A 24,155-nucleotide genomic window follows, 5' to 3' on the forward strand; every position below is an offset into this window, starting at 1 on the left:
TAATACACACTCTGCTGCTCTCTGTGCCAGTGAAGGGTTAATAGACACTGTGCTGCTCTCTGTGCTAATGAAGGGTTAATACACACTGTATTTTTAGGAAAAATGTGTATTTTGAGTGCGCCTAGAGTAATCCTTAAATGAGGAATTTCTCAGTCTTAATTTGTGTATTTATTGGATTAGATCTGGCAAGTTTGTGCAATTGATTATATTTAAAAATGAATAAACTCAAGACTGTGTTAATTAAAAGGTTTATAGTTCATTAGATGATAATTCAGACTATATGAGAAATAGAGCTTGAAATCACACACTCCAAGTCAAGAAGTAAAATAATAATTTCTCTAATTTATTATAAACATACAATTTTTTTTATAAAAAATGGTAAATATCACTTTCATTAGATTAATTTCATGCTATAAAACAATTTAAAACATAAAAGGATGTTTTTAAAACTTTTTAATTTAATTTTTGAGTTAATCAACCGTTATATACAAAGTAAGGCTAATGATAATAAATTAGGGCTAAACAAATCCGTTTGGAATACTTAAAAAAATTGTGATAAGTTTAGAATCAATTTAAAACTCGAATAATTCTTCCAGGTGGCTTTGGTATATGATATATAAATGTAATCTTAATTGTATATTCTCTCTATAAGAATCTGAGAGTATGAATGTTCATAGGAAAAAAGAGATTGATACAATCTTGTTACAATTATATTCCAAATAGATTATCTAGTAGCTAAAAATATTGATAGTATTTGTACAAATTGTATGTTTCTGTAAGTATGATAAAACACACTGTTACCTACTTGTGAATAATAATCTTAAAGATAAAACAATTTGTTAAATCAGCAAATTACATTAGAACTATCTGCAATGCCTGCTGGAGAACGATCTGTCTAATTCTAGTGTTTACTGGAGGTAACGATCTATCTAATTGCAATGCTAAAAAAACAATCTGGCTAATTAGAAAATAGGAAATACTTGCTATATTAGTTTATAAACAATATGTCTAATAGATTAAAGCACATAAAGGATGATGTCAAATAAGTCTTTATAGTAATTTCTGTTAAAGGGACAGTATACACTCATTTTCATATAACTGCATGTAATAGACACTACTATAAAGAATAAGATGCACAGATACTGATATAAAAATCCAGTACAAAATAGTTTAAAAACGTACTTAGAAGCTTTCAGTTTAGCTCTGTTAAAAAGGCAGTTGGAAAGCCCACTGCAAGTGGGAAATAAGACACTCCCCCCTCCCCCTTCTTTTGCATTTGAAAAGACCCTTTACATAAACAGGAGCAAGCTGGAGAAGGTAGCTGACTGTATTCAAATAAAACTTTGGGGCTTTGTTAGGAGTCTGAAAATCAGAGCAATGATATTTAAAAATAAGCAAAATTATACATTTAAAAAAAACAAAAAAACTTTATGGCCTTTATAAATAGATCATCTACAAAACATTTATGCAAAGAAAAAATGAGTGTATACTGGCCCTTTAAGGACAAAAGAAGTGTCAAAGAAAGTATTTGCCCGGGGCTTAGTGGTAATTTATCTCTTTTAATCCTTTGTTGAAAAAAGTTATCTTTAGTGCAGAAGAATATACCGGTATATGTTATTGTGGACCTTATCTAAGGTTTTTTTACCTTTCAAGTGCTCAGTAGACTTTTTTTGCAGCAAAGTGATCTTCGCTGAGATGATATACAGACCTAGGCATGTACTGGGCGGCCAAATTGATGTTCTTCCTTCAGTTTGTTTCTTCCCTGCTGCAGTAACAATTTATTCCCTCGCAGTGTCTGTATGGACTTTTTTAGGGTTTGGTGTCCCAACAGGTTACTTTACCTATTCGCGGTCCTTATCAGGTGCTTGTGTTTAGAGTTGCGGTCAGGGAGACCGTATTTCCAGGGGGTTATTTTGTGAGCAATACCTGCAGACCTAGGCACGTCCTGGGCGGCCAAACTGATGTTCCTCCTTCCGATTTTTTTTCTCTTCCTTGCTGCGGTAACAAATTATTCCCTTGCAGCGTCTGTATGGACTCTTTGGGGTTTGGTGTCCCAACAGGTTACGTTACCTATTTGCGGTCCTTATCAGGTGCTTGTATTTAGATTTGCGATTAGGCAAACCGTATCCTTGTAGCCTTTGTAATTTCCAGGGGGTTATTTTGCGAGCAATACGAATGCGTTTCGACTGTCGTCTGCAGCCTTTTTCAAACGTTACGTTTGAGGAAAAAGGCTGCAGACGACAGCCGAGACGCGTTTTATCATACTTACAGAAACATAAAATTTGTACAAATACTATCGATATTTTTAGCTACTAGATAATCTATTTGGAATATAATTGTAACTAGATTGTATCAATCTCTTTTTTTCCTATGAACATTCATACTCTCAGATTCTTATAGAGAGAATATACAATTAAGATTACATTTATATATCATATACCAAAGCCACCTGGAAGAATTGTTTCAGTTTTAAGCTGATTCTAAACTTGTTATCACAATTTTTTTAAGTATTCCAAACGCATCTGTTTAGCCCTAATTTATTATCATTAGCCTTACTTTGTATATAACGGTTGATTAACTCAAAAATTACATTAAAACGTTTTAAAAACATCCTTTTATGTTTTAAATTGTTTTATAGCATGAAATTAATCTAATGAAAGTGATATTTACCATTTTTTTATAAAAAAATTGTATGTTTATAATAAATTAGAGAAATTATTATTTTACTTCTTGACTTGGAGTGTGTGATTTCAAGCTCTATTTCTCATATAGTCTGAATTATCATCTAATGAACTATAAACCTATTAATTAACACAGTCTTGAGTTTATTCATTTTTAAATATAATCAATTGCACAAACTTGCCAGATCTAATCCAATAAATACACAAATTAAGACTGAGTAATTCCTCATTTAAGGATTACTCTAGGCGCACTCAAAATACACATTTTTCCTAAAAATAAGTCATACAAGGAACCCCGAGGGGAACCTAAGGCGGGGTGCGCTGGGTGAATGTGAAATGTGAACTTATGCACAAACAATACGGCTCCCGTGAAATAGGGTAGAAAGTCAATACCAGTGTAAGACAAAAAGAAGACGGCGGCAAAGCTCCTCTGGTCTTCGGCGTGAAGATTTCTGAAAATTAAGAGTGAGAAAGAGGGCGCCACATAGCGTGATACTGTTGATACAGATTCAGAAGGCAAGGAATTCAAAAAGGCTTACCGAACAGCTCGGCACCGTTCTGTGACCGGTGCTATCAGGCAGACTAACACTCTCAGTGGTTAGCACACTGGGTGGCCTCGGATGGAATGCAGGCGGGTGGGTCTCAGCGTTGAGAATTAGCACACTGGGTGGCCTCAGATGTAATGGAAACAGGTGGATTTCAGCGTTGCTTAATTAGAGCACATCCGCGTCTCTGCAACACCTATACTGCAGCCTCCAATGGATTATAAACATAAGATACCTCTCCAAATAAGGTAAATGATTGTGAGCGACAACTTCCGTATGATAAAGTTAAAATCTTTAATCAAACCAGGTTTTTGCTACGCGTTTCTAGACCAATGGTCTTTTCCTCAGGCATAAAAACAAGGAATAAATTTACAAATACAATGCAACCTTATATACAGGTGATTAAAAACGGAAGTTGTCATAGTATTAAAAAAGAGACCTATCATGGTCAAAATGACCCTGTGAATCTTATCAGCATTAATTAACAAATCAGCAAATTAAGCCAGTGTCAGCACATGTTACGATATCTTTACAAAATGTTTCTAAATGGTTTCTAATATTTGTTACTGATTTTTGATATTACGTATGAATGTGAAATGTTAATAAAAGGAAGTGTGAAAAAAAGAATTTGTTACTAATTTTTGATATTACATATGAATGTGAAATGTTAATATAAGGGAGTGTGAAAAAGGAATGTAGTTGTTTCACACAAATGTGTGTATATGCTAGTTGGTCTATATATATATAAACCATAACATATTGGATTTTAAAATTATTTCGTGTATAGTATTATGTGAAACTGTTGTATGGAGCTTATGATGTAATTAAAAGATACTCTGAGAAAAAAACTTTATCTAGATGTGAAAAGGAATATAGTGGTTTCTAAAATTGGGTTACCAAAATTAATGGATTAGTTTTATTTCGAACGTCACGGCTGTGAACGTGAGTACACTGTAGTTTGGATATATATATATATATATATATAGAGATGATCTGCATATAATATTCTTCAATAATGAAAGTATTATGATTCCAAATAATAATAATAATAAATTGTCACGGAATAAATTGTTCATTATAATGTACCAACTCGATTTGGAACAAATTTAAAGTTACCCTCCTGTAGTTGTTTTTCTTAGGGTACAAAATTGTGTGCCACATTGTAAGTGAAATATGTGGAACAAATTTGAAGTTGGCCTCATGTTTCTAAATAGTTTCTAATGTTTTTTAATGATTTCTGATATTGAATATGAATGTGAGATGTTATAAAAAAGAAGTATGAAAAAAAGAATGTAGTTGTTTCACGTAATTGTGTGTATATGCAAGTTGGTATATATAAACCAAAACATATTATATGTATTTGCCACTTTGTGTGTTAAGAATCCAAAAATAATTGGTGAGTATAAAAATATTATGGTGTGTTTTCTATTAATCCCGAATTGTAGGAACTAAGTAGTAAACTAATAGGGCTGGTAGTTTGTTTCCCCTGGTGTATATTATCTGACTAGACCCTGATATAAATAACATTAATAATTATTGTTCTTGTTGGTTGGGAATATAAAAATAAAATATGTTTATTATTATTTATATTTATAGATGTTAATTGAAGGCTGCTAGGTCTAAATTCGCATTCAAACCTTCGGGAAATAATGTTTTTAACTTAAAAATCCAGAAAGTTTCTCGTTGTCTGAGTTTATTAGTTCTATTATAATCTACTGACCTGGGAATGAAATCTATTGGAATAAATTTGAAAATGTGGGGGTTGCCTTGATGTTTTGTTAGACAATGCGTTGGAACCCTATGTTTGATTTTTGTTTTCTTACAATTTTTACAGTTGCGAAAATGTTCGCCCCATCTAGTTTTGGCTTTCCTGGAGGTGCGGCCTACGTATTGCAGGCCGCAAATACACTCTAATAGATAGACAACGAAAGATGTATTGCAATTATAGAATCCCTGAATGGGATAGATTTCACCGGTAGTATAAGATTTAAAGGTTTTCGTGCCATGTTTGATGTATTGACAGGACTTACAACCGGTTCTTCCGCATCTATAAACCCCCTGTAACCCAAAAATGCCCCTCTTGGATTTTGAGATGAGTTTAGATTGTTGTTGTGTATGTTTGACAATTTTGCTGGGTGCTAAACTACTTCTCAAAGTTGGCGCTCTCCTATAAACTATCTTTGGTCTTTCTTGTACAATATTCTTCAATATGGGATCTCTTTGGATAACATGCCAATGTTTGTATATAATCTGATTAATTTTTTGAAAATGATTATTGTATTGAGTGATAAACATAGGACTTCCCTGATCTATTGGTGTATTGATTAATTGATTTGTTTTTCTATTATTTTTGTTACTACTGTTGGATAATATCTCATTCCTGTCCAATTTTTTGGTTCTGGTAAGAGCATGGTCTAAAATGTCAGCCGGATATTTTCTTTCTATAAATCTATTATATATAGTCTGGCTTTGTTCAAGAAACATGTTGTAATCCGAACAATTTCTTCTGATGCGTCTAAACTGACTGTACGGTACATTATTAATCCAACTTCTATGGTGGTTACTATGATATTCCAGATAGCTGTTGCTATCTACATCTTTGAAAAAAGTTTTAGATATGATAGTCTGGTTGAGTCCCCAACTGAGTGACAGATCTAAATAGTCTATTGATTCAGATTGTATGTTGGCTGTAAAGGTGATTCCCATATTGTTATCATTAAGTCGAGTGATAAATGATTCCGCTGATTCTAATGTCCCGTCCCAGATAAATATAAGGTCATCTATATAACGGCCATAGAATACCAGGTTCCCCCCAAGATCCGCATGGTAAATATATACCTCCTCAAATAATCCCATAAAGAGATTGGCGAAACTTGGGGCGAACCTGGTACCCATGGCCGTTCCCTTAATCTGCAAATAAAACTGATCTAAATATAAGAAATAATTGTGTTGTAAAATGAACTTAATACATTCTAAGATATATGCTCCTTGTGTTTTGGGTAAATATGGATCCTGTTCTAAAAAATGTGAAACTGCCTTCAATCCTAACTCGTGTGAGATGTTTGAATATAGTGAACTGACATCACAAGTAATCCATAGTTTCTTTTTATTGGTAAGGGTTAGGTTTTGTAATAACTGTAAAAGATGAGTACTGTCTCTAATGTATGACGGAAGAGTAATAACAAATTTTTGTAAAAACTGGTCAATATAGAATGATAAATTATATGTAAGGTTGCCTATCCCAGCTATGATCGGACGTCCGGGAGGGTTATTTTTATCCTTATGTATTTTTGGAAGATGGTAGTAATGAGCGATACTGGGATTGTCTATTTTAAGGAATTCACGTTCTTCTTTATTTAATATACCCTGCAAAGCACCTTTGCCTATTAGTTCATAATATGATGTTTTAAAATAAGGGGTCGGATCTCTGGATAGAATATGATAGTAGTTAATGTCACCTAGAATTCTCTCTGCTTCTTTGGTGTAGTCTTTATAGTCCTGAATGATAATCCCTCCCCCCTTATCCGCGTCGCGGATGACAATATTTGAATTATTCTGTAATTTACATAAGGCTTTTTTATGTCTCTGAAAGGAATAATTAGTCTTTTTGGCTGTTGTTTTTAATAATTTTTCACAGTCCTCTAAGACCATATTTTGGTATAGTTCAATGTATTTGTTATTAATATTGCTGGGATTAAAGTTAGATTTGTTTTTAACACTCGTGTGTATATATCCTTCATATAGATTGTCAGTTAAGTCTTCAATATTCGCTATGACACATGGTATAGAATTATCTGAAGGCATATTGTCGGTTAGTATTACCTGAGAATTACTATTGTGTAATTGATCCCTACTTAATTTTTTATTTGCAAAATATTTTTGCAACGATAACTTACGTGTGAAATTGTTCACATCGACAAATAGATTGAAGATGTTTGGTGTATTGGGTGGACAGAAGGACAAACCTTTTTTCAGTACTCTTTTCTCTTCTATAGATAGTGTGTATGATGATAAATTGAATAGTCCCTGATTTAGTCTGGATAGTTCCGCTTTTTTGGCGGTAAGGCCTCTGCCCCTCCTGCCTCGTTTTCTGTTGTATGGGGTCTTTTTACCGGCCTTGCCTGCAAGTTTCCCATTCTGGTATTGGGGCCTATCCCTAAAAAAGGAGGTGGTGGGTTATGGCTGGTGCTGGGGCTCTCCCCATCTCCTATCATTAAGAGTGGACTGAATCTATTATTATGTTCATGTTGTTCCATATGTGTTATTGGAGTCTGTGGATTATCCTGATTGCTCCAAAATTCAGTATTTGATGTATTAGTATTTCGTTGTCTATAATGTTGTGGAATGTCCCTATGGTCAGTACGGTCTAGTCTCCTATTGTAGTCACCCTGAGGTCTGTGGTGACTGTTGTAATTCCAGGTATTCCCCTGGTAAGAAGTGGTATGTGCATCTTTGTGTTGATATGTTTGAGCTAGCTGATAGGACATGTTGTGTGTATCTTGGTTGTTGTGATGTCTGAATTTAAGTTCTCTATTAGTATTGGAGATATGTTCCCTATTTGGCAATTGATGGTGGTTTTGTGGTTGATAAAAATGTGATTGATGCATCCCTTTGGAAGAGGGATAATTGTACTGAGCTCTGTTATTAGATGCGGACCAATTTTGTTTATATTGGCCTTCTTTGTGTATTCTTGGTTCTTGATTAGATATGGGAGTTCTATTATTGGATGTATTGTAATGGGTCGAATGATCCAAATTAGATCGGTTGTGAAAAGATTGTGGTTGTCTGTAATAGTTATTGTTATTCCTATTAGGATGTACCCCTCTTGTTTCTAAGTGATTGTGGTGGGTGGAACTGTTTCTCGATGTATTATCCTTGCGATTGAAGGTGTATACACAATTGTTGATGTAATCTTCATGATCCCTTTGTAATTTTTTGTTTTTATTCTGAACAATATTTTCTTGAAATCTATCAGTGCGTTCATTTATTTCTTTTAAAATTTTGTTGTAATCAGGGTTTTGTTGGTATACCCTGAGATCTGTTTGTATCTTCTCTATGTTAGTACTACTCTGACTGTAAAGTTGGCGTCTATGTTCAATTAAAATCTTTATTAAATTAAAAGAGCACTCATTGAGTGCTTCATACCACTTTTGTAAAAGTGCAGGATCATCTTTAAATGAGCAATGTTTTAGAATCCTTAGTCCTCTAGGGACATATTTCACCTCTGTGTACTTTTCCAAAGCCGTGAGGTCCCACCAATGTCTGTGTTCTTTATTTAATTCCTCTTCTAAAAGATAGAAGAGGTCTCTCATGGGTTTAATTTCATTGCTTTCTGATATAACATCAGAAATGTTGTTATCTTTTGAAAGGTTAAAACTGAGTCTTTTAGAACTGCGTTCCTCTTTGGATTGCATAGTAAGTAGATGTGAGCTGATATGTGTTATCTATACAGCGTTTAGTGCTAAAGATGTGACTGTGAATATAGCAACTGTTGTGTGTTCTAAATCATTAATGTGAATGGAATACTATACTAAAAAAGATCTGAGTGCTAATTAGCTTTGTGAAAGTGTTGGTTAAGAGGTGTGTGTTGTGAAAGTATGGTGTTGGGTGTGGTGTATATGTAAATGGTTGTGCTAAGATTGTAGTGGACTTATAAGTGATCTCTATTGATATGCTGTGTGCTCGGTATCTGTCGTCATCAAATAGTGCAAAAATAAAATAAACAGAATAAGAAAAACATATGATTACCTAGAGTGTATAGAATATGTATTGTGTGTTGTAGGATAATGAATTCAGCTATTGTGAACGTGTTGGGATAAATCTAATATAGACCGAATTACTTTGGTCTAAGATCAGTGTTGCTGACCAAATCAAATAACCCGTGTACAACTGTGTATAACAATCAAAATAGTTTAAAAAATGAATCTAAATAGTTAATATTTGCAGAAAAAAATACATATATAAAACAATACCTCATACTACACCAATAATGGTATGGATGTTACTGTTTCATAACCAATATATAATATAAATAATTTCTATGTAATAGGCAGAAAAACAACAAAAGTGCAAAATATAGAACTGAGCAAAAAAATATAGTGCCAGCATGAAAAAAAGTAATAATAATAACACACAAAACTTTCAATAGAATCTATATATCAATATCAGGGAAGTCCTATGTTTATCACTCAATACAATAATCATTTTCAAAAAATTAATCAGATTATATACAAACATTGGCATGTTATCCAAAGAGATCCCATATTGAAGAATATTGTACAAGAAAGACCAAAGATAGTTTATAGGAGAGCGCCAACTTTGAGAAGTAGTTTAGCACCCAGCAAAATTGTCAAACATACACAACAACAATCTAAACTCATCTCAAAATCCAAGAGGGGCATTTTTGGGTTACAGGGGGTTTATAGATGCGGAAGAACCGGTTGTAAGTCCTGTCAATACATCAAACATGGCACGAAAACCTTTAAATCTTATACTACCGGTGAAATCTATCCCATTCAGGGATTCTATAATTGCAATACATCTTTCGTTGTATATCTATTAGAGTGTATTTGCGGCCTGCAATACGTAGGCCGCACCTCCAGGAAAGCCAAAACTAGATGGGGCGAACATTTTCGCAACTGTAAAAATTGTAAGAAAACAAAAATCAAACATAGGGTTCCAACGCATTGTCTAACAAAACATCAAGGCAACCCCCACATTTTCAAATTTATTCCAATAGATTTCATTCCCAGGTCAGTAGATTATAATAGAACTAATAAACTCGGACAACGAGAAACTTTCTGGATTTTTAAGTTAAAAACATTATTTCCCGAAGGTTTGAATGCGAATTTAGACCTAGCAGCCTTCAATTAACATCTATAAATATAAATAATAATAAACATATTTTATTTTTATATTCCCAACCAACAAGAACAATAATTATTAATGTTATTTATATCAGGGTCTAGTCAGATAATATACACCAGGGGAAACAAACTACCAGCCCTATTAGTTTACTACTTAGTTCCTACAATTCGGGATTAATAGAAAACACACCATAATATTTTTATACTCACCAATTATTTTTGGATTCTTAACACACAAAGTGGCAAATACATATAATATGTTTTGGTTTATATATACCAACTTGCATATACACACAATTACGTGAAACAACTACATTCTTTTTTTCATACTTCTTTTTTATAACATCTCACATTCATATTCAATATCAGAAATCATTAAAAAACATTAGAAACTATTTAGAAACATGAGGCCAACTTCAAATTTGTTCCACATATTTCACTTACAATGTGGCACACAATTTTGTACCCTAAGAAAAACAACTACAGGAGGGTAACTTTAAATTTGTTCCAAATCGAGTTGGTACATTATAATGAACAATTTATTCCGTGACAATTTATTATTATTATTATTTGGAATCATAATACTTTCATTATTGAAGAATATTATATGCAGATCATCTCTATATATATATATATCCAAACTACAGTGTACTCACGTTCACAGCCGTGACGTTCGAAATAAAACTAATCCATTAATTTTGGTAACCCAATTTTAGAAACCACTATATTCCTTTTCACATCTAGATAAAGTTTTTTTCTCAGAGTATCTTTGAATTACATCATAAGCTCCATACAACAGTTTCACATAATACTATACACGAAATAATTTTAAAATCCAATATGTTATGGTTTATATATATATAGACCAACTAGCATATACACACATTTGTGTGAAACAACTACATTCCTTTTTCACACTCCCTTATATTAACATTTCACATTCATATGTAATATCAAAAATTAGTAACAAATTCTTTTTTTCACACTTCCTTTTATTAACATTTCACATTCATACGTAATATCAAAAATCAGTAACAAATATTAGAAACCATTTAGAAACATTTTGTAAAGATATCGTAACATGTGCTGACACTGGCTTAATTTGCTGATTTGTTAATTAATGCTGATAAGATTCACAGGGTCATTTTGACCATGATAGGTCTCTTTTTTAATACTATGACAACTTCCGTTTTTAATCACCTGTATATAAGGTTGCATTGTATTTGTAAATTTATTCCTTGTTTTTATGCCTGAGGAAAAGACCATTGGTCTAGAAACGCGTAGCAAAAACCTGGTTTGATTAAAGATTTTAACTTTATCATACGGAAGTTGTCGCTCACAATCATTTACCTTATTTGGAGAGGTATCTTATGTTTATAATCCATTGGAGGCTGCAGTATAGGTGTTGCAGAGACGCGGATTTGCTCTAATTAAGCAACGCTGAAATCCACCTGTTTCCATTACATCTGAGGCCACCCAGTGTGCTAATTCTCAACGCTGAGACCCACCCGCCTGCATTCCATCCGAGGCCACCCAGTGTGCTAACCACTGAGAGTGTTAGTCTGCCTGATAGCACCGGTCACAGAACGGTGCCGAGCTGTTCGGTAAGCCTTTTTGAATTCCTTGCCTTCTGAATCTGTATCAACAGTATCACGCTATGTGGCGCCCTCTTTCTCACTCTTAATTTTCCTAAAAATACTAAATACATATACAGTGTTGAGGTTTCACTGTTTTTTTTTAGTGTTTTTTGTGAGAGCACACCATCTACTGGGGAACCCTAATATATGTTGGCTCTTTGAGAAAATATATGTATTTGTTATCCATATTAATAGACACTGTGCAGCTCTCTGTGCTAGTGAAGGGTTAATACACACTGTGCAGCTCTTTGTGCTTGTGAAAGGTTAATACACACTGCTGCTCTCTGTGCTAGTGAAGGGTTAATAAACACTGTGCAGCTCTTTGTGCTAGTGAAGGGTTAATACACACTACTGCTCTCTGTGCTAGTGAAGGGTTAATGCACAATGTGCTGCTCTCTGTGCTAGTGAAGGGTTAATGCACACTGTGCTGCTTTCTGTGCTAGTGAAGGGTTAATACATACTGTGCTGCTCTCTGTGCTAGTGAGGGTTAATAGACACTGTGCAGCTCTCTGTGCTAGTAAAGGGTTAATACACACTACTGCTCCCTGTGCTAGTGAAGGGTTAATACACACTACTGCTCTCTGTGCTAGTGAAGGGGCTAATAAAAGCTGCACAGCTCTTTGTGCTAGTAAAAGGTTAATACACACTGTGTTCTCTGTGCTAGTGAAGGGTTAATAGACGCTGTACTGCTCTCTGTGCTAGTGAAGGGTTAATGCACACTGTGCTGCTCTGTAAGTGAAGGGGTAATACTGTGCTGCTTTCTGTGCTAGTGAAGGGTTAATACACACTGTGCTGTTCTCTGTGCTAGTGAAGGGTTAATACACACTGTGCTGTTCTCTGTGCTAGTGAAGGGTTAATACACACTGTGCAGCTCTCTGTGCTAGTGAAGGGTTAATACACACTGTGCTGCTCTCTGTGCTAGTGAAGGGTTAATACACACTGTGCAGCTCTCTGTGCTAGTGAAGGGTTAATACACACTGTGCAGCTCTCTGTGCTAGTGAAGGGTTAATACACACTGTGCAGCTCTCTGTGCTAGTGAAGGGTTAATACACACTGTGCAGCTCTCTGTGCTAGTGAAGGGTTAATACACACTGTGCTGCTCTCTGTGCTAGTGAAGGGTCAATACACACTGTGCTGCTCTCTGTGCTAGTGAAGGGTTAATACACACTGTGCTGCTCTCTGTGCTAGTGAGGGTTAATACACACTGTGCTGCTCTCTGTGCTAGTGAAGGGTTAATACACACTGTGCTGTTCTCTGAGCTAGTGAAGGTTCTCAGCTCACACCCTATTTGTCCGCCCAGGTCACGAGGTAAGGAAATGTCACTCACAGTTACAGTCACAGATCCATCCAATTGAGCCACAGAGGAAAACTACACACAAGGTATAAGGTAGCACTAAACAAAGCTATTAAATGACCCACTTAAGGGACCCACTATTGACTTGGATAAGTGTGTTACTGGTATTTAAAGTTGGTTGATATACCAATACCAAGATGCTTTAACCAGTCTAGTAATATTATGCAAACTAATCACAATCTTAATGATTTGATTCAGTACAGGTACCTAAAAAATACCGTTGGTTAGTTCTATATAAGTAGACCTCTATAGGGAGGTATTACCTCTTGTTATCTGTTTATGCCTATATAGAATAGAACTGTACAGCAACTTATTATATAAGTAATTCAAGTGATAAAAGGAGGTGTATTGAAATAAAAATTATTTTATTAAATAACATCAATAAAAAGAAATAAATATGTAGTGAATTGTTTTTACATCCAGATGTATCTGTATAGATTGTTCAAATGGTTTAACATAAAATTACCTCAATCTTAGAGGTGCAGAGTGATATTAAAATAGAAACAATTTGAAGTACAATATATTTTTCTAACTAAATACATATATATATATATATATATATATATATATATATATATATATATATATATATATATATATAATGTATGAGACTGAAAGCGAATATGGTAAAAGGCGCTAGACTGAATGGGCAAAAAAATATATAAACAGGTTTATATAAATACTAGATGGCAGAAAACCCTTTTAGAGCAAAAAAACAACCGTTAAGCAGCTATCCCTTTAAGGAGAGTGGGGGCTGAAATAAGACAGGGACAGGCTCCCTGGCTTACACAGCACTCCCTCACCACAAAATATATATAGACAAGAGGACATATAAAGGGACTAAATAGCGCTGGTTGTGTAGAGATATGATAAACAACGTGATGATAAGTGAAAAAACAGAGTGAGAAACAGCATAAAAAACAATATGCAATTTAAAATATTGCCCTAAGGATATCTCTATAGGCAAATGACAATCAATGGTGCTGGGCACTTATATGGTGAACATAAGCTGCTTGAAAGTTCCACAAGTACACTTAGGATCTATGTGCAGTGCAGACTTACAAGATAGAACCTCAATCGTATGAGGTAAGTGATGAGCCCATCAGTAAATTCCTCTCAGGGATTTCCAACGGCTTCCTTGGATGTTGGTGAAACTTCAAATGATCAGCTCACTGGTTTCCCTCTGCTTTCTTGGGTATAGGTGAAACTTCAGGAGTTTAGCACACTGATTTCCCTCGGCCTCTTTAAGTATGGTTCCTCTCAGGATAGGGTTGGTGTTCCAGCCGCATATGTGAGGGAAGAAAAAGGCTCAAAATAGTGTGATATTGTTAAAAACACTTAGTACTTTATTTATACACATACACTCCTAAAAATGCCTGCTTACATTAGGTGTCCTCACAGATATGAGGTATAAGCACAGCGATTTAAACACACACAAAGGATGTATTCCAATTCAGCAAAAGTTCAATAAGATCGTTGCAAAAGGCAACAAACAAGTGCAATCGTTTGGTGGATGAATGTCTTTGGTACATATAGATACACCAGGGTATCTGGTATAGGATCAGTCAGACACAGTAAAACTTGAACGAACGCATTTCAAAGGTTGTACAATACTTCCTTCTTCTTCAGAGACTGATTTGTATATGCACGGGTGATCCTTATATTTCTATATTTGTTTGTTGCTTTTTGCAACGATCTTATTGAACTTTTGCTGAATTGGAATACATCCTTTGTGTGTGTTTAAATCGCTGTGCTTATACCTCATATCTGTGAGGACACCTAATGTAAGCAGGCATTTTTAGGAGTGTATGTGTATAAATAAAGTACTAAGTGTTTTTAACAATATCACACTATTTTGAGCCTTTTTCTTCCCTCACATATGCGGCTGGAACACCAACCCTATCCTGAGAGGAACCATACTTAAAGAGGCCGAGGGAAATCAGTGTGCTAACCTCCTGAAGTTTCACCTATTCCCAAGAAAGCAAAGGGAAACCAGTGAGCTGATCATTTGAAGTTTCACCAACATCCAAGGAAGCCTTTGGAAATCCCTGAGAGGAATTTACTGATGGGCTCATCACTTACCTCATACGATTGAGGTTCTATCTTGTAAGTCTGCACTGCACATAGATCCTAAGTGTACTTGTGGAACTTTCAAGCAGCTTATGTTCACCATATAAGTGCCCAGCACCATTGATTGTCATTTGCCTATAGAGATATCCTTAGGGCAATATTTTAAATTGCATACTGTTTTTATGCTGTTTCTCACTCTGTTTTTTCACTTATCATCACGTTGTTTATCATATCTCTACACAACCAGCGCTATTTAGTCCCTTTATATGTCCTCTTGTGTGTGTGTGTGTGTGTGTGTGTGTGTGTGTGTATATATATATATATATATATATATATATATATATATATATATATATATATATATATATATATATATATATATATATATATATATATATATATAATCTCTATCTCCTCCAAAAAGAGATAAGCACAGTCTTACATTACCACAACTGCCAGGGTGCACTTCAAATTAAATGTGTATGTTCCTCATTTGCAAGAAGGCACTCACTGGTCTTTTAAAGATAAATCATTTCTGAACTTCCTCCACCTTTAATGTGACCTATAAACTGTACAACTCAATTGAAAAACAAACTGAAATGTTTTAGGTAGAGGTAATAAAAAATATAAAAATAAAATAATATGGTTGCATAATACTTTGTTGAAGCACCTTTTGATTTTTTTTACAGCACTCAGTCTTTTTGGGTATGAGTCTATCAGCATGGCACATTTTGACTTGGCAAGATTTGCCCACTCTTCTTTGCAAAAACACTCCAAATCTGTCAGATTGTGAGGGCATCTCCTGTGCACAGCCCTCTTCAGATCACCTCACAGATTTTGCATCGGATTCAGGTCTGGGCTCTGGCTGGGCCATTCCAAAACTTTTAATCTTCTGGTGAAGCCATTCCTTTGTTGATTTGGATGTATGCTTTGGGTCGTTGCCATGCTGAAAGATGAAGTTCCTCTTCATGTTCAGCTTTCTAGCAGAAGCCTGAAGGTTTTGTGCCAATATTGACTGGTATTTGGAACTGTTCATAATTCCCTCTAGCTTAACTAAGGCCCCAGTTCCAGCTGAAGAAAAACAGCCCCAAAGCATGATGCTGCCACCACCATGCTTTACTGTGGGTATGGTGTTCTTTTGGTGATGTGCAGTGTTGTTTTTGCGCCAAACATATCTTTTGGAATTCTGGCCAAAAAGTTCAACCTTGGTTTCATCAGACCATAACACTTTTTCCCACATGCTTTTGGGATTCTTCAGATGTGTTTTTGCAAAATGTAGCCTGGCTTGGATGTTTTTCTTCGTAATAAAGTGCTTTCGTCTTGCCATTCTACCCCATAGCCCAGACATATGAAGAATACAGGAGATTGTTGTCACATGTACCACACAGCCAGTACTTGCCAGATATTCCTGCAGCTCCTTTAATGTTGTTTTAGGCCTCTTGGCAGCCTCCCAGACCAGTTTTCTTCTCGTCATTTTATCAATTTTGGAGGGACATCCAGTTCTTGGTAATGTCACTGTTGTGCCATATTTTCTCCACTTGATGATGACTGTCTTCACTGTGTTCCATGGTATATCTAATGCCTTGGAAATTCTTTTGTACCCTTCTCCTGACTGATACCTTTTAACAATGAGAGCCCTCTGATGCTTTGGAAGGTCTTTATGGACCACGGCTTTTGCTGTGGGATGCGACTAAGAAAATTTCAGGAAAGACCAACTAGAGCAGCTGAACTTTATTTGGGGTTAATTAGAGGCACTTTAAATGATGGCAGGTGTATGCTGACTCCTATTTAACATGATTTTGAATGTGATTGCTTAATTCTGAACACAGCTACATCCCCAGTTATGCAACCACATTATTTTAGTTTTTTTGTTTTCTTCCCTCCACCTAAAAGATTTCAGTTTGTTTTTCAAATGAGTTGTACAGTTTATAGGTCACATTAAAAGTGGAAAAAGTTCTGAAATTATTTATCTTTGTCTCATTTTTTTACATCACAGAAACCTGACATTTTAACAGGGGTGTGTAGACATTTTATAATATATATATATATATATATATATATATATATATATATATATATATATATATATATATATATATATATATATATATATATATATATATATATATTAAGAATAAAATTATATGGAGACAGAAAAGATAAAAAATATTGATCATGAATTTCAAGCAGAATTGCTCAGTTTCAAGAATTTTTTTTTTTTTATATATATTTTTTTAAAATGGGGTTTAAAGATGAAAAATAGGTGTTTCAAAGTGTTGAAGTGTTGCAGGTGTCTCAATACTTTGAAACACCTGATTTTCATCTTTAACACAATTAAGAATCTCTCAGAAGAAACCCCATTAAAAAAAATGTGTGTGTGTATATGTATGTGTGTATATGTGTATGTATGTATGTATATATATGTGTGTATGTGTGTGTGTGTGTGTGTGTGTATATATATGTATGTGTGTGTATGTATATATATATATATATATATATATATATATATATATATGTATATATATGTGTGTGTGTGTGTATGTGTATGTATATATATATATATATATATATATATATATATATATATATATATATATATATATATATATATATATATATATATATATATATATATATATATATACAAAAGTATAAGCATAGAGACAAGACCTGGTGTTGATCCCTGTAGTCCCAGGCCTGATCTATTTTGATGTATTACTGCATGTGATCAAGGCTCCAGTGGGAGCTGAAACGTTATGCTTTGTATTAAAGGAAGGTGTGTTGCTTAAATCTCGTGTGCTGGCTTTTGTGGCGTGGGACTACAGGGATCAACACCAGGTCTTGTCTCTATGCTTATACTTTTGTCTACATTTATCTTGGCGTGCATTCGAGTGGTTGCTACATTGGTGAGTGCTGATCTTTTTTGTAAATCATATATACATATATATATATATATATAATAAATGAGACAAAAGAAAGTGATGCTTCTCAGTATTTAGTGTCATTGGCTGTTATATGTGATCAGGTACAGACAATACATTGTGTCTAATAGCACCTTATGTCATTTACTGCCTCTGTGCTCTATACTCCCCTATACATTATCCTTCCCTATCTCCCTTCTTACCTTATCTACCCCACCTTCCCCAGCACCTATTCCTTCCAGCTACACAACACCTTGTGCTGATTGTCACATTCTCCCTTATCTATTTGTGTATTCTCAGATAATATTGTTTTATATTCTGTCTGTTTTATATCTCTTGTTACTTTACTGGTCTGTGTTTTATTAATATCTCTCTGTTTCCTCTTGTCATGTGTATGTTTATGTGAATATATATAATCCAGTAGTAAAAAACTTACTTTAACCCCTTAAGGACAGGGCATTTCAGACTAAAACTTCCCTAAAAGACGAGAACATTTATAGCATTTTTGGCATCACTAAATTTAAACAATACTATATATTTTTAGTAGACAACCCAAAGTATTGATCTAGACCAGTGATGGTGAACCTTGGCACTCCAGAAGTTTCTGAACTACATTTCCCATGATGTTTCAGCCAAGGTTCGCCATCACTGATCTAGGCCCATTTTTGTATATTTAATGCCGCCATTTCACCGCCAAATGCGATCAAATAAAAAAAAGGCTGAAACACCCATCTGGGGTTGCTGTGTTCCTTGTTCAGAGAGGAATTATCTGGTATTTCGGTGCTGGGCTGACTGTAATAGGCGACATCAGACTGATATATTACAGGAAAGTTCTACTCTGTGAAAAGCATTACTGAGCGAAAAAGAAGCTGCACCCAGGTGGTAAATCGCCATATAATATATCTTTCATTGTTATCTATTATACAGCTCTTGATATTGTACTCTAAAGATTTGCTAAATAATATTGCTAGCCATTTTTTCCGTCTTTCACATGGAATTTATATAATCTCTCTAACCCAGCTAGTTTTACGTTTTAAAACTTCCTGTGTTTGTAAATGTGTCTCCTAGAGAAATAAAATCTGGGCCCCCATCGCCTTAGCATATTTTAAAATTTGCCTTTTTTATAATTGGTGACGTGACACCGCCTACATTCCACAAAATCATTTTTAAAACCATTTAATTAGAGGGGGGAAAAAAGAAGAAAACATTAAGGGGGAAACCCCCCTATGCCTTTAATCCATCTGTGACCCCCATAAAAGAAACAAACTAATACATTCATATTTAACCGACAACCATGTTAATTTTTGAAACAATTAAAAGAAAATAGTAAATAGAAAAACATAAAACTGACAGCTCTACTCATCATTACTTATAATGTAAATACGGTTATTAGATCCAAACCATCCTCTGGCCTCTGATTCTTTAAAGTGAAAGTCAATTTTCATCAATGAGTGCCCGGTTTTTAAAAAATACTTTTAAAATCCGGGGCACTTTCATTGATGAAAATTAACATTGCACTGGATTTGAAGAAATACTTAACTTTTACTCCTGCAAAGCCCCTCCTTCTTCCTGCTGTAGACCGTAGACCACAGCAATGACGAAACTGGCTTCTTCCAATCACAATGAAAGTGCCCCTGTTTTTAAAAATATTTTTAAAAACCGGGCACTCATTGATGAAAATTGACCTTCACTTTAAAAACAAATGTATCACCTTGTGACAGTGCATGCAGTTGGGCCGCATATACTAATCTAGCTTTTAACCCTAGTTGGATCATTTTTGTACAGATCGGGGCCATGACCTTCTGCTTATTTGAAGTTTCAACAGAGAAATCATTGAATAATATAATTTGTTTACCCTTTAAAATCTACAGAACTGTTTTTCGCTCTTTAAGCTCTCATAATTTGAATTTGATCTTGAATTTTTTTTTAAAATGACAAGTCTATTAGAATATATCCCTCCACTTAACCTCCTCCTTTCCCCTACTCTATGTATTCTTTCTATTATCGGCAGGAAGTTAATCTCATTTAAACCTAATAGGGTGAGCAAATCTTTCTCCACAAAACTTTGTAAGTCCTTGTCTGATATATGTTCTGGGAGACCTGTGATTCTCAGGTTATTTCGTCTACCCCTGTTTTTCATATCTTCCATTTTAGCTTTAATACGATCTACTTGCTTTATAAAAGTTTGAGTGATTTTGTCTTCCAAGTCAGAAACTCTCTGTTCAACTTGTGTTAATTTGTTAGTATATTGTTTAAAGGAACAGACAACACTGGATTTTTTTTTTGTTTGTTTAAAAAGATAGATAATCCCTTTATTACCCATTCCCCAGTTTTCCATAACCAACCCAGTTATAATACTACACTTTTTACCTCTGTGATTAACTTTATATCTAAGCCTATGCAGACTGCCCCCTTATTTCTGTTTTTTTGACAGACTTTCATTTTAGCCAATCAGTGCTAACTCCAGGGTAACTTCACGTGCTATAGCACAGCTATATGACACACATGAACTAACGCCCTCTAGTGGTCAAAATGCATTCAGATTAGAGGCGGTCTTCAAGGTCTAAGAAATTATCATATGAGCCTCCTAGGTTTAGCTTTCAACTACGAATACCAAGAGAACAAAGCAAAATTGGTGATAAAAGTAAATTCAAAAGTTGTTTAAAATTACATGCCCTATTTGAGAGTTTATTTTGGACTTGACTGTCCCTTTTAACCTCACTTGAAAGGGTAGCAATGCTATTCTGTATAAGATCAAATTTGGGAGAAAACAAGGTATTCATTTGTGTCAATATTTCTAAATTTGTGTGATTTTTGAGGTGTATTTTCCTTAGGTGTATCATCAATTGTGTCTAAAATAGATTTTATTCTTATCCTGTGTACGGCTTTTATTAGCCATCTTTGGTGATTTATTCTTATTTATCCATTCAATATTCTGTGAAGAGATAAAAAACAAAAGAAAAACAAACAACAAACCCTGTATAAATAGCCCCTAGTGCAGTATATGAGAGTACCTTATTTTCTAATAGAACAACAATTTTGATCAGGACAATATAGCCTTATTATATCTAGACTTATGTAAACTCATAATGAGGATCTTGTTCCATGCCACATTCCTTCCTTTGAGAATTTCACTGAAACTCCACTACCTCTGTACAGAAAAACAAAGTCTGTGCAAGATATTACAAGTGACTGGACTTAAAGCCTTTTAAATAATTTTGTTCACCAATATATGAAGAAGAAGGAAATACAGGCACATATTCCAGATAAGACCTTCAAATATTCAAAGATAGAATAAGTGCATAACAAGGAACTGCAGCTAGATCCCACTGACATTCATTTATTATAAATCCAAGATATTATTATTAATTATTAAATTCCGTCACTTTCCCATGGATTCCTCCCTGTAATTGTAATGAGGGAGATGAAAGCAAATAAAACTGAAATCTTGGCCGCTTATTTTTCCCTTGTAATTCCTTAAAAAGGGTTATTGGTCAATCGATTTTACAGCCTTTTTACAGATAGCAAAAAAACAGTCAGACCCAATTTTTTTTCCCTCCATTTTCTTTTATTGAGGTTTTAAAAACAATTACAAGATGGAAATTACCATGACTCACAAAGTACAATTCTTACAGCGTAGAAATGGTGCATGCTTATAACTTCACACAAATAATAAATAGGTAAATATAAATGAAACCTGTCTTTTTATATTAATATATACCTCCTAAAGTATTACTAGGCCACTTTTGGACCTGTATACTGCAGTACATTTTTTAATGGAGGCGGATTAGCTTTGTCTATAGCCACTTTTGTGCTTGGTCATGTGAAAAACCAGATTTGATATATAATGAGAACAATTAGTTTAACATCACTTGTATAATGTAAAAGATTAATATTACATAAATGTCAGTTTCACTTATACAGAGAAGTCATTTCTAAATATCTAACCAATAATAAGATATATAAAACATCACGTACAATAGATGAACCTTTAGGGACAGACCATAGAGAGCTATGTGTCTGGCTAGAGGGAGAATGAAACGGTTATCAGTGGAGCAGTGACATTAACTGTTTGATGATCTAAATCCCCACTGTGTATTGCATCTACAATTTAAATACAATGAAATTATACGTTCACATGGGGATATTAAATATTTAAAATGATGAGCCTTAGCTACAAGTAGTAAATGTAGTAACATAAATGATGCCCATCTATGTACTAGGGGGCTAATATTGCTAAGCAAAGTATGCATGTATTATGTGGATACACTGGAGTGCTCACATAGTAAGCCAGTTGGTATACTAATAGGGGAGACCTAAGCACTGAAGAGTATTGAACAGGGAACATCCTATAAACTGTTATGTCAATGGGGCTCTAACTGTGCATCTACAGGGAGTGCAGAATTATTAGGCAAATGAGTATTTTGACCACATCATCCTCTTTATGCATGTTGTCTTACTCCAAGCTGTATAGGCTCGAAAGCCTACTACCAATTAAGCATATTAGGTGATGTGCATCTCTGTAATGAGAAGGGGTGTGGTCTAATGACATCAACACCCTATATCAGGTGTGCATAATTATTAGGCAACTTCCTTTCCTTTGGCAAAATGGGTCAAAAGAAGGACTTGACAGGCTCAGAAAAGTCAAAAATAGTGAGATATCTTGCAGAGGGATGCAGCACTCTTAAAATTGCAAAGCTTCTGAAGCGTGATCATCAAGCGTTTCATTCAAAATAGTCAACAGGGTGGCAAGAAGCGTGTGGAAAAACCAAGGCGCAAAATAACTGCCCATGAACTGAGAAAAGTCAAGCGTGCAGCTGCCAAGATGCCACTTGCCACCAGTTTGGCCATATTTCAGAGCTGCAACATCACTAGAGTGCCCAAAAGCACAAAGTGTGCAATACTCAGAGACATGGCCAAGGTAAGAAAGGCTGAAAGACGACCACCACTGAACAAGACACACAAGCTGAAACGTCAAGACTGGGCCAAGAAATATCTCAAGACTTATTTTTCTAAGGTTTTATGGACTGATGAAATGTGAGGGAGTCTTGATGGGCCAGATGGATGGGCCCGTGGCTGGATTGGTAAAGGGCAGAGAGCTCCAGTCCGACTCAGACGCCAGCAAGGTGGAGGTGGAGTACTGGTTTGGGTTGGTATCATCAAAGATGAGCTTGTGGGGCCTTTTCGGGTTGAGGATGGAGTCAAGTTCAACTCCCAGTCCTACTGCCAGTTTCTGGAAGACACCTTCTTCAAGCAGTGGTACAGGAAGAAGTCTGCATCCTTCAAGAAAAACATGATTTTCATGCAGGACAATGCCCCATCACACGCGTCCAAGTACTCCACAGCATGGCTGGCAAGAAAGGGTATAAAAGAAGAAAATCTAATGACATGGCCTCCTTGTTCACCTGATCTGAACCCCATTGAGAACCTGTGGTCCATCATCAAATGTGAGATTTACAAGGAGGGAAAACAGTACACCTCTCTGAACAGTGTCTGGGAGGCTGTGGTTGCTGCTGCACGCAATGTTGATGGTGAACAGATCAAAACACTGACAGAATCCATGGATGGCAGGCTTTTGAGTGTCCTTGCAAAGAAAGGTGGCTATATTGGTCACTGATTTGTTTTTGTTTTGTTTTTGAATGTCAGAAATGTATATTTGTGAATGTTGAGATGTTATATTGGTTTCACTGGTAAAAATAAATAATTGAAATGGGTATATATTTGTTTTTTGTTAAGTTGCCTAATAATTATGCACAGTAATAGTCACCTGCACACACAGATATCCCCCTAAAATAGCTAAAACTAAAAACAAACTAAAAACTACTTCCAAAAATATTCAGCTTTGATATTAATGAGTTTTTTGGGTTCATTGAGAACATGGTTGTTGTTCAATAATAAAATTAATCCTCAAAAATACAACTTGCCTAATAATTCTGCACTCCCTGTAGTAGCCAATACAGACATTTATGGGAATATAGCGTCTCACAAGAGATATTTTGAAAGCAATAGAGCTGTATAAATTGCTACCTAATTTGATCATAGAGAAGCCTTCTATCACCTCTATTAGTAGAGAGGCAAACG

Source organism: Bombina bombina, chromosome 5 (genome assembly GCF_027579735.1).
Source record: "Bombina bombina isolate aBomBom1 chromosome 5, aBomBom1.pri, whole genome shotgun sequence".
Lineage (NCBI taxonomy): Eukaryota > Metazoa > Chordata > Amphibia > Anura > Bombinatoridae > Bombina > Bombina bombina.